The sequence below is a fragment of the Eurosta solidaginis genome, chromosome X (assembly GCF_040869045.1).
Source record: "Eurosta solidaginis isolate ZX-2024a chromosome X, ASM4086904v1, whole genome shotgun sequence".
Taxonomy (NCBI): domain Eukaryota; kingdom Metazoa; phylum Arthropoda; class Insecta; order Diptera; family Tephritidae; genus Eurosta; species Eurosta solidaginis.
Genome location: NC_090324.1, coordinates 143,586,074 through 143,596,283, shown reverse-complemented (window position 1 = coordinate 143,596,283; position 10,210 = coordinate 143,586,074). Strand labels below are relative to the sequence as shown.

Here is a 10,210-nt window from a genome sequence, read left to right as displayed (position 1 = left end):
ACTTCAATGCTAACAGCTGACAGCTTAGAGAAGACAAAACTGCGGTGTTGCCATGTGACATCAAAGTGATACAAATGGTGGTGTTGCCATGTAGCATAACGTTGCAGGGTATTTGAGGTCTGTTCATAACAACAGCATCATGCTCATCTCTTGCAAAATCACCAAGGTTCTGATTGTTATCCATTGGAGTTGATACAGTTTTGCTTTCAGTCATACCAAACCGATTCAATAACCTTTTAGCATAAGCCTGCTGATGTATGCGTATTGAAACATCCTGACGTTGACCAATTTCGAGACCCAAAAATCGCTTTGCCTCGATAACTTTTACTTCAAAACTGTCTTGCAAACTTATCGAATTAATTTCAGTATTTGTTACCATCAACCCATCATCTACATCCCAGCAAAAATCTAGTGACTGAAAATGGCGACCAACAACAAAATATCCCACATTGTTCCACAATTGTTAGTATGACAGAATGAGATGGCCTATTTGAAATGTCCGATCCATATATGCTTGCCTTTTCTTACATGCTATGTACCCTCAAATACGTCACACAAATTTTCTGCGAATCCGCCATTTGTTGTTTTCAGCTTGAAACAACAAGTGCAGCAACAGCAGAGTAATAAAAATTTATTTACAAATAATTTCGGATATAATAAAAACTAAATTTAAATTAAGTGTTGTGTGCGCTACGGTATTTGCATTTTATATTAATAATACATTTATATTTTCTACAAAGGAACCAATATGAAGTAAGTTTTAATGCGATATGGGAAAAGCCATTTTCTGGGAAATCTAACATCATTTTCCCATATTGCTACACATCCATTCATTCACTTTCATTACTGGTGCTACAAAATCTGCATCGTTCAATCTGTTATATTGTAGGATTTGCTTTAATATAATTGAATTAATAAAAAACTATTATTAACAGGATATCGAAAATTTGTCCCCATTATCGCCAGAGGTAATTTCGCGTCCGGCAACAATCAATATTGGCAGGATTGGACAAGGTAAGTCCACTGTTGTGAAAGCTATTTCCGGAGTTTAAACGAAAAGCCATTTTTTATGCAATGCCACGACAGCAGCAGCAACAACCTATCTGCCAATGCCACAACAGTCGGGTTATACACTACTACCTGGTCCACCTGGTTGCCCTCCACAACCTCAACATCCAGGCTATTCTCTACAACAACCAAGTGCACCAGGTGGTTACATGGGTCAAATGATGCCACCAACACAACCAGGACAGGCGCCAATGCCCAGTCAGCCACCCATGCCGGGTCAACCCCCAATACCCGGTCATATAATGTATGCTAATACAACTAAAATATTTCAAATATTACTGATGATTATTTTTGTATTATTTTCTTTAGCAACCACCTGCACCTGGTACTGGTATATATCAACAGCCGCAACAGTAGCCCAACGCCGTTTAGATCCCGATCAGATGCCTAATCCGATAAGCGTTATCGTTGAAAATCAAAATAGCGCGTGTGGTGCTTTTAATACTAATGAACAGGGTTTATTACCACCATTGGTGACCACAAAATATGTGGTACAAGATCAGGGTAACTCCTCGCCACGTTACGTTAGGTATTGATATTCGAAATTAATTTTTTCTTTGCCAATTACATTGATCATACCCTACAAAATCATACTCTACAAGTCACTTATCGTACCCGTCCTGCTATATGGGGCAGAAGCATGGAACATGACAACAGCAGATGAAGAGGCTTTGGGAGTGTTCGAGAGAAAAGTTCTTCGAAAGATTTATGGACCTCTACGCGTTGGCGATGGCGAGTACCGAAGAAGATTTAATGATGAGCTGTACGAGCTATACGCAGACATCAACATAGTCCAGCGAATTAAAACGCAGCGGCTGCGCTGGCTAGGCCATGTTATGCGAATGAAAGATGATGCTCCGGCCAAGAAAGTGTTTCTATCGGAACCCGCCTATGGAAGCAGAGGTATAGGGCGGCCCCCACTCCGTTGGAAGGACCAGGTGAAAAACGATTTAAACTCCCTTGGTGTGACCAATTGGCGCCGGTTGGCGGAGCGAAGGAGCGACTGGCGCGCCTTGTTGGACGGCCATAACCGTTTAGACGGTTAAGCTCCAATTAAGTAAGTAATTACATTGATCTTTCTCGTTTGCAGGCCTTTTTGTATTGCATACCTGCAACAGCTGATTTATTAAAAACAACAGCTTTGTCCTTTACACTTACCATCTCACCAGTGGCACGCACGATTGAGGGTGAATATGAGCCACCCATTGTAAATTTTGGTGAAATGGGTCCAATTGGATGTAATCGTTTGCAAGGCTAAAATGCAATTTGTAGATGCTGGTCGTCGTTTCCAATGGCTAATGTGTAAAGTAACAACAGATGGTAAAAAAAATCTTTCACTTTTACTTGTGTTCATTGATACATATTTTTTCTCAACAGTGCCAACTGAATATTTCCAACATTTGGGCCACACCGGACAGCGTGTCGATAAATATGAACGTCCTGAACTTGTATTGGGTACATGAGTTTTTGTGTAAAAATTATTTGGATACCGATAGCTCTCAAGCTAGAAACTCTACTCGGTAATAGTCTAGTTGAGGGGTCGACTGCTAATACTAATACGCCTCAAAAAATATCGAGAGAAGTGTCAAAAGACGCGTATTAATCTCGAGAACAATGATCCGAAGGCGGAAAAGAAAAATTTTGTCTCTGTCCGGAGAAATTTTGCAGTTGAAGTTGGCGATTTTCATGTGGTTGTTGTTGTGTTAGTACATCACCGTGGTGGTAGCCACGGTTATACCACACACCCGGACTTGACATGGCGCAGATCAGGGTTATTTTTTATAAGCGCGGCCGAAGGCCGCCAACGCAGAAAGGTGTTCTGCGCAAAAATACTATGGATCCCACCCCCGGTTTCGGAGGTACCCGCGGGCCTTTTTTCGGTTTTTCGTTAATATTTTTGAACGAGATAAAATTTTTATTTTCTGCCTTCGGATTATTAATACTGATGTCAAGCGTATTAGCAGTCGACCCCTCAACTAGACTATTACCCTCAGCTCATATCTAACATCAATGCCTCGCATTCAATTGTGGACGCTGTACGCACTACATTGGGTTCACACAGTATGGACAAACATATTGTTGATTTCAGTGGTAGGGCCACAATTTAAAATGACGGGGCAACCATTATGAAACTATTGGATATTGTGCATCCAGCCGTAAAACTCTAGTCGACATCGCCAAATCTCAAAATGCTGAGGTAAGTTTTTTGTTATATTAGAATGTGTAGAATAAAAATGTATATCTTATCAGGTCGGCGATGGCACCACTTCAGTAGTACTTTAAGCAATGGAAATCTTAAAACAAGGCGTGCATGCACGTACCATCATTAAAGCTATACGCAAAGCATTACAATTATGCATGACCAAAATATGACATGGCTGAACATGTCGAAGCGCCAATCAACGTGCCTTATTGGAAAAATGCGCTGCCACAGCAATGTCCTCCAAAATTATTCATCAACAAAAAGATTTCTTTTCTAAAATGGTTGTGGACGCTGTACTTTTCTTTGGTAGATCCAACGTCATACAAAAAAGATAAAATCGCAATTTTAAATATAGAATTGGAATTCAAGGCTGAGCGTGACAATGCTGAAGTACGTATTGATAATGTTCAAGAGTATCAGAAAATTGTTGATGCTGAGTGGCGTAATCTGTACAATAAACTAGCCAAGTACGAAGCAAATTTTGTGTTATCTAAACTACCAATTGGTGATGTTGGTACACAGTATTTTGCAGATCGTGAAATGTTCTGTTAGTGTACCAGAAGAAGATTTGAAACGTACAATGAAAGCTTGTGGTGGTGCTGTTATGACTACAGCTAATGATATTAATTCAAGTGTTTTGGGTCAATGTGATTACTCTGAAGAACGTCAAGTTGGTGGTGAACATTTCAACATTTTCCAAGGTTTGATAGTGGGTTTGACATTAATTTTATTTTTATAGTTTATAAATATTTAAAGGTTGCGTTAATGCTAGAACATGTTTGGAAGAAACAGCTTCGTTACATGATGGTACAATGATTGTGCAGCGTACAATTAAACATGATTCTATTGTTGCTGGTAAGTCAAAATACAACTTGAAAAAAATGTCTAATCTTAAATTGTTAAGTAATATTGTGAAAAGATTGTGTCCAACTACGGAAGAAAAAACTTTAAAATTTATGTCAGTGAAATGATAATTATTGCTTTTGGTTGTTAGTTTTGAGGCATCGTCTTCGAGTACCTTCTGATGTCGTTGTAGCAGTGCTTCGCCCCATCCAATAGGTCTGACCAATCACAAATTGTCATCAATGTCCTCCAACGGGAGTCCGAGGAAACTTGCAGTTTCAACAGAGGTGGACCATAAAGAGAGGGGTGTTAGAGGAGTTGGTTCCACATTACAATTGAAGAGATGGTTGGTGTCATGTGGGGACACATTGCAAGCAGGGACATTTTGTATGTAGGGGTTGATTCTGGGTAGGTAAGAGTTTAACCTGTTGCAGTATCCAGATCGAAGTTGGGCTAGAGTGACTCGCGTTTCCCTAGGGAGTGTGCGTTCCTGTTCTGCAAGTTTAGGGTATTGTTCTTTGTGTACTGAATTCACCGGGCAATTCCTGGCATAGAGCCCCAACGCCTGTTTATGGAGTTCAGCAAGGACCTGCTTGTATTTTCTTGCTTGTTGTTGTTGCGATAAGGTTGCTCCCCGAAGGCTTTGGGGAGTGTTATAGATGGTCCTTTGCCGGATACAGATCCTCCCCGAAGGCTTTGGGGAGTGTTATCGATGTAATGGTCCTTTGCCGGATACAGATCCGGTACGCTCCGGTACCACAGCACCATCAAGGTGCTGCCGACCATCCCGGGAACGATTTATGTGGCCACATTAAGCCTTCAGGCCATTCCCTCCCTCCCCACCCCCAATTTCCATGAGGAGCTTGGGGTCGCCAGAGCCTCTTCTGTTAGTGAAACAGGATTCGCCGCGGATAGGTGAGGTTGACAATTGGAGAAGCTATATATTGCGCTGGTAATCTGAAGCGTTGCGCTACACAGCCCCTGGTATTTTAGTCGCCTCTTACGACAGGCATACCTACCGCGGGAATATTCTGACCCCTAACCCGCTGGGGTATTTTCTTGCTTCATATGGCCGAGTTCTCAGGTGCCGTATTTCCTTATAGTCCTTACGGAGGTGACTCCCTAAAACCCTGGGCGGTGTTGGCTCATCAATCAAATGTCTGTTGGTATACCCAGGTTCCTGGGTATTCAACAGAAACTGTTCGGTTAGCATTTCATTTCTTTCACTTATTGGGAGTACTCTCGCCTCATTATGTAGATGGTGTTCTGGGGACATAAGGAGACAACACGTGGCGGTTCTGAGCGCAGTATTTTAGCAGGCCTGTAACTTCTTTCAATGGGTAATCTTAAGGCTTGGTTATATATACATGTTTATATTATTAAGCGTTATTAAACTGGTTATCCATTATTAAAAGTTTTGGAGCGCCTAGTATTGCTATTCTTTCCTCTAATTTAATCTTAACAGTACACATATTCTTATCAAAAAGTTTATGAACTGAAGCTAATTTCGTAAATCCATCGATTGAAGTCAAAAAATACGTTTTGCAAACTTGAAAAATATCTATATGTACAAATTCGTTTGGGCCATTTGGAGTCAAGGTATGATTAAATTTTTTTTTAAAGGTTGACGGTCATATTTATTTTCAAAACAAATAATACAACTATTAATATATTTATTAATAATTTTTTTAAATTTGGATAAAAATATTTTAATTTAATTTCCTCAAAATTTTCAGAAATTCCCCTATGATTGCTTTCATTATGAATCGTTCTATTATTTCAAAAATATCTTCCTTATTACAAACATCGATTGCCAATTTATTACACTTTGTGAATAAATTTTTTTTTATTGGAAAATAATTTAATTAACATTTCCTTTATAACATTGTACTCGCAATCATCTAACTCAGAATATATGCCTAAAGTTCCGTGTTTCAAATAACGCCGAAGCAAATCATTTAAAAAATGTGTTTTATGTATATCCTGCTGAGAAATATAAATAATTTTATATTTTCCAAAAATTGTTTCAAAATCTTTGTCTTTCTTTTTACAATTCGTATTTGCATTAAATACTTATTAATAATAGAATCCGAAATTAAAAATTGTTCATTTAAATCATCAGCTAAAGAGTTTTCAAATAAATATTCTATTCCGAAATCTTTATTATCCTCAATGTTATTTTTCTGTGGTATACGACTTAAAAAATCAGCCACCTTATTTTCATCACCTTTTAAATATTCAATTTCGAATTCATATTTACTCAACAATATTTTCCATCTTATTATACGTGAGTTTGGTTCTTTTAAAGAAAACAACCATTTCAATGGTTGATGGTCAGTTTGAACAAGAAATTTTCTAACATATAAATAAGGCCTAATGTATTTAACTGACCATACGATATCAAGTAATTCCTTTTCTATTGTGCTACAATTTCGCTCATGTCCATTTAATGTCCTACTTGCAAAACAAATTGGTCTACCACTTTGACTAAGCACTGCACCAATAGCTGAATTACTGGCATCTGTCGTAAGAACAAATTTTTTAGAAAAATTTGGAAATGATAAAATAGGAGGTGACACTAATATTTTTTTAAATTTATTAAACATAAAAAAAATAAAAATAAATGTAAGGCGCGATAACCTCCGAAGAGATCTAAGGCCGAGCTTCTCTTCCAATTTGCGTCGTGCTCCTCTTGATTTTCCCTACAAATTGGCCGGACGGGACCTACATGTTTTATGCCGACTCCGAACGGCATCTGCAATGCAGATGAGTTTTCACTGAGAGCTTTTCATGGCAGAAATACACCCGGAGCGCTTGCCAAACACTGCCGAGGGGCGACCCCGCTTAGAAAAATTTTCTTCAAATTTAAAAACCCTATTTCTAAAATTTTGATGTTGCTTTGCCCGGGGTGCGAACTCAGGGCATACGGTGTGGTAGGCGGAGCACGCTGCCATCACACCACGGTGGCCGCCATTAAGAAGGCTTAAACAACGAACTTAATAATATAAACATGTATATATAACTCGCCCTCTTCATATAATTCGAATCCCTTCGAATTTCAATTCAAAATTCACAAACAAATTATTTTTAAGTTAACAAAAATAACAAACGGAAATTATTACTCTGCAAATTGCCTCAAAGGTCTTTTAATCTGAGAAAAATCTTTTTTATTAAAATTTTTGTGTTTGACAAATTTTTTTGCTATTTTTTGTCTGGTTGCCTTCGGATTTCTAACATAAATATTGCCTGTATCGAAATTTGGTAAATTCTCTCTCTTTTTATTAATTTTGTTTATAACATATTTCTTTTTTTGGCTCATTTCATAAGCGATTTTATTGTAATCAATATCGGATCTATTTAAAAAATCGATTGGTTTTATTTTAGTTGTACTATGAATCGTATTGTCCAACTCCCTGAATTACTATTTCTTCAATATCTTCAATATCGTCTGATTTTCTCAAAACCCTAATATGCTCTAGCAGAGTTGAATGAAATCTGAATTACCTGTATGCGAATTTGGCGTAGTAAAATGCACTTCAATCTGTTTTTCTCAACAAAACATTTTAATTAAGGCGTTATTAAATTGGTTATCCATTATTAAAAGTTTTGGAGCGCCTAGTATTGCTATTCTTTCCTCTAATTTAATCTTAACAGTACACATATTCTTATCAAAAAGTTTATGAACTCAAGCTAATTTCGTAAATCTATCGATTGAAGTCAAAAAATACGTTTTGCAAACTTGAAAAATATCTATATGTACAAATTCGTTTGGGCCATTTGGAGTCAATGTATGATTAAATTTTTTTTTGAAAGGTTGACGGTCGTATTTATTTTCAACACAAATAATACAACTATTAATATATTTATTAATAATTTTTTTTAAATTTGGATAAAAATATTTTAATTTAATTTCCTCAAAATTTTCAGAAATTCCCCTATGATTGCTTTCATTATGGATACGTTCTATTATTTCAAAAATACCTTCCTTATTACAAACATCGATTGCCCATTTATTACACTTTGTGAATTAAATTTGTTTTATTGGAAAATAATTTAATTAACATTTCCTTTATAACATTGTACTCACAATCATCTAACTCAGAATATATGCCTACTGTTCCTTGTTTCAAATAATGCCGAAGCAAATCATTTAAAAAATGTGTTTTATGTATATCCTGCTGAGAAATATAAATAATTTTATATTATCCAAAGATTGTTTCAAAATCTTTTGTCTTTCTTTTTTCAATTCGTATTTGCATTAAATACTTATTAATAATAGAATCCTAAATTAAAAATTGTTCATTTAAATCATCAGCTATTTCTAAAGAGTTTTCAAATAAAGATTCTATTCCGAAATCTTTATTATTCTCAATGTTATTTTTCTGTGGTATACGACTTAAAAAATCAAAGGGCATTCTCAAATATTCAAAATATTGGACTAGAAAAAGCAGTCTTTTCAATATCAGCCACATTCATAAGAATTTGATGAAATCCCTTTGCAAGATCAATAGTTGAAAAATATTGAGCTCTACCAAGTTTCTCAAACAATGACTCTATATGCGGAATAGGAAATTTATCATTAACTGTAACTTCGTTTAATTTTCTAAAAGCTACAACAACTCTCCATTTCTGTTGCTTTGAATTATCAATTTTTTTAGGAACTATCCAAAGTGGAAAATTATACGGAGATCTAATATGTCTTATTATTCCATCTTTTAACATATTTTCAATTTGCATATTAATTTCTTTTTCTAATGCATATGGATACCTATAATTTTTACAATATACTGGCTTATGGGGAATTGTAATGATTTCATGATTAACATAATTAGTCGCTGATAATTTTTGACTTTCCTGATAAAATCAATTTTTATTTTGTTCTAAAAAAGTCTTCAATTTATTCTTTTCATTCTCATTTAAGTCCTCACCTATTAAGCCATTTATATTTAAATAATTTTTTTCTATAAAATATACATCACTAAATTCTAAACCGTCTAATTCATCATCATTTATTCCCAAAATACAGTCAAAATTTTTATAATTAACATTTACTTATTTTATTGACATTGTTTCATTTAATTTGTTAAATTCCAACGGCACTTTCGTAACAACTTCCTCAGTTATTAAACTTGACCCTAACAATGTATTAAGCATTAAAGGCTTTTGTAATTTTCTCCTTCTCCGGAATTTATTAAATATTCTGAAATCTCCTAAAGTTGTTGGTACACCACTATCAATTAAACATCTTACTTTGATATTATTTATCGTCAAAACAACTATTGGTAATTTGGACGTTGTTGAGGCCGTAAACGAAAATTTGGTACAGTGTCCAGAGAATCAACTTCCATTGGCTCTAAATGATTTTGACCATTAAATTTTATATATCCACTATTATTATTTTCATAACAACCATTCTGTCTAAAATAATTTCTATTAGGATTTTGATTGTTATTAAACTGCTGAAATTTGGGGGAATTTGAATTATTTAAACTATTACCATTAAATTGTTTATTATTTTTTTCTACATAAGAATTTCCTTGAAATTTCCTCATGTTAGATTGTTCAGGATTAAAAGATTTAATATTAATATTGATTTCTTTAATTAAATTATTCTCTATATAATAGCTATATGCCTGATCAATATTCTGTATATTATTTTGTAATAGAAGGGTTTTAATAAAAATTGGAAGAAAAGTTATATATACATCAAAAATTATTCTTTCATTATTTATAGGAGTATACAAAACATCAATATTTCCTTCTAAATAAAACTTCGAATTCATCAAATGTAAAATTTTCCTTAAACTAACATGCAGCTCTTCAATATTTGAAGCATTCACATTCATCGCTTCATTTCGAAGATGTATAAAAGATTTCTTGACTCCAAATTCCTCACGAAGCCTTTGAAGCGTTTGTTCCCACGTTGGATTTACCATACATTCAACTGCACGTAAAGCTTTACCCTGAAGACGATTTGCCAATACACATTGAATAGTTCTTATATGCTCCTCGGGTGTTAACGATAGCACAGTCGCTACATCTCTCAAAAAGTTATTTAGACTATACTCACTCTCTCCATTGAACACAGGAATACTT

General features: G+C 35.2%; 1 pseudogene; it reads left to right on the top strand.

The window, feature by feature from the left end:
• The first annotated feature begins 2,327 nt into the window (after positions 1-2,327).
• On the top strand, positions 2,328-9,049 carry LOC137235177 (T-complex protein 1 subunit eta-like; annotated as a pseudogene).
• Positions 9,050-10,210: the final 1,161 nt, after the last annotated feature.